Source organism: Gekko japonicus, unplaced genomic scaffold (assembly GCF_001447785.1).
Source record: "Gekko japonicus isolate JY-2015 unplaced genomic scaffold, Gekko_japonicus_V1.1 scaffold4720, whole genome shotgun sequence".
Classification (NCBI taxonomy): domain Eukaryota; kingdom Metazoa; phylum Chordata; class Lepidosauria; order Squamata; family Gekkonidae; genus Gekko; species Gekko japonicus.
This window is the reverse complement of record NW_015164347.1, coordinates 50,576-52,514: the sequence shown is the minus strand read 5'-3', so window position 1 is coordinate 52,514 and position 1,939 is coordinate 50,576. Positions and strand designations below refer to the sequence as shown.

The 1,939-nt window shown below is 45.3% G+C and overlaps 1 protein-coding gene across 1 annotated transcript in view; it reads right to left on the bottom strand.

Moving 5' to 3' along the window:
- AP3D1 (adaptor related protein complex 3 delta 1 subunit) overlaps window positions 1–1,939 on the bottom strand; it is a gene marked incomplete at its 3' end in the record, with an annotated part of 67,455 nt that overhangs the window by 23,729 nt on the left and 41,787 nt on the right. The window lies entirely within an intron of this gene.

The following is a 1,939-nucleotide window of genomic DNA, read 5'->3' as shown; positions in this document are numbered from 1 at the left end:
TTCTCCTGCTTCTGTAGGCCGGGAGCTGTGGGGAATACTCCCCCCCCCCGCGAGTATCGCGGGTCCCGCTTCTTGTTGCTTTTAATAGCATGGAAGGGCTCCTTGTGCTAGAGGGAAGTGCTACCATTAGCCAAGAGGATCCACAGGATCCAGCCCAGGACCTGACTCTCGAGAGCAAAGATGATCCACACGAAGCCGGTGCACTGCAGCAGAAAAAGCTGGCTGAGCCACAAACTCCCTAGTTCAAATCCTTCCCGTGACAAACTCACAATGCAGCCTCTGATGAGACACTCGCTCTCTCAGCTGCAGGCCCTGCCCACCCTGTCCTACAACGCAAGGGTGTCAGTGAACTACTTCGCAGGGCTGTTGTAATGATTACAACAGAAAAATTCATAACCCCAATTTTTTTACATAAACGTCATATTAAATAAGGTTTAAGAGACTGTTGTAGTGTTTACAATATTTACACCTGTCTAGAGAAGTGTTGACAATATTTACACCTGTCTAGAGATGTGAAATTTTGAAGCTCGGGAAAAAACCCATTTCCCCCCTTTTTTCGGGGGTGAAACGGAAATTTTCGGAAAAATTGAAAAAAAAATGCTACATTAGCACTTCTTTTTTCTTTTCCACATTGAAAGTCATTCTGTTACTTTAGGAACATAAAATATGACTATGGACAATTTTACTTAGCATGAAATTATCACAACCAGCATATTAAAAATAGGGTATCCAAACAATTATTACAAAGTTTAATTTGTAACCTAGGACTTGCTTGTCCTCAGTGCACAGCAATTTGATTAATCTGATACCACACATATTTTTTAGAAGTTATTTGGAAAATATTTGAACACCTTGTCTTAAAATATTTTACTCATGATGTTAAAACAAAACGTTCCATAATCTTCTCTTTTCTTTTTTCAATTTTTCGGAAAAAAGCAAAAAAGGCTTCAGGGAAAAAATTGAAAAAAACCAATTTCCCCCCTAATGTTTCCAGTTTTTTTCTGGGCCTTCACATCTCTAAACCTGTCAGCTAAACTGCACAGATTATTTTATCTGCTGCTCGGCTTCGAGCTGCCATCACTGCAAAGTGTCAAAGGTTTTGATTGCCTTCCTGGGAAGCAAAAAAAAAAGGGGAAAAAAGGCAGCCCACTATGCTACAGGGACCCTTACAATCTAGTAAATCTGCAAGAATGATAATCTTGATTCAGGAAATATAGGGAAGACCCTCTGCTCGGCATGTGGAAGGTCCCAGGTTCAATCCCTGGCATCTCCGGTTAAAAGGACCAGGCAGCAGGTGATGTGCAAAACCTCAGCCTGAGACCCTAGAGAGCCGATGCCAGTCTGAGCTGACAATACTGAACTTGAGGGACCAAGGCTCTGATCCAGTTACGAGGCAGCTTCACGTGCTCTCATGTGTGATTTCAGTCTCTCTTCTGGGTGATCCAACCATTCAACACAATTGTTTTTTGATTCAAATCGATCCACCCCGTGCCCTCTCTCCAGTAACCACCCTTCTTCCCTGCCATGTTAGATGCTGACTGGGAAGGTGCCCCACACGACTGCAGTCTGCCACAGGAGGTGGCAGCAGCCACAAGCATGGACGGCTTCAAGAGAGAATTAGATAAACATATGGAGCAGAGGTCCATCAGGAGTTATTAGCCACAAGGTATAGACAAGAACTTTCGGTCTGGGGCAAGGGATGCTCTGTATTCTTGGTGCTTGGAGGGGCAACAGTGGGAGGGCTCCTAGTGTCCTGGCCCCACTGCTGGACCTCCTGGCGGCACCTGGTATTTTTGGCCACTGTGTGACACAGAGTGCTGGAGTGGATGGGCCACTGGCCTGATCCAACACTGTCTTCTCTTATGTTCTTATGTCTGGGGCAAGTGATACTCTGTATTCTTGGTGCTTGTGGGGGGGGGGGGCAACGGGGAGCGGGCTT